Source organism: Echinops telfairi, unplaced genomic scaffold, assembly GCF_000313985.2.
Source record: "Echinops telfairi isolate 266 unplaced genomic scaffold, ASM31398v2 ScPeMD7_3533;HRSCAF=4204_1, whole genome shotgun sequence".
Lineage (NCBI taxonomy): Eukaryota > Metazoa > Chordata > Mammalia > Afrosoricida > Tenrecidae > Echinops > Echinops telfairi.
Window position 1 is genome coordinate 23279397 of NW_022107432.1, and position 328 is coordinate 23279724.

Genomic DNA, 328 nt, shown 5'->3' on the forward strand with positions numbered 1-328 from the left:
AAACAAAACCAACCGTGAAGGTACCAGATATGTCCTTGGCATCAGGTGAGTTTATAAAGCTGTTTGAAGGAAGAGTCGTGCTCAAAGGGGAAATCCCTAATCAACGGGTTAACCAAGAGCTCTGGGAGTCAGATGAGGAAGGTTTGTCATGAAGGCAAAGGGGTCGCAGCTCTGACCTGATGCTTACAGGTGACCCAGGAGTTGAGAAATGACTGTCCTACACACTAGACTGTCATTCCTTTTTTTTTTAGACTGCCATTCTTAAGAAATTCAAACTAGTCTTTAAATGCTGTTTTTTATTAAGTCAACATTGTGAACAATAGCTTTA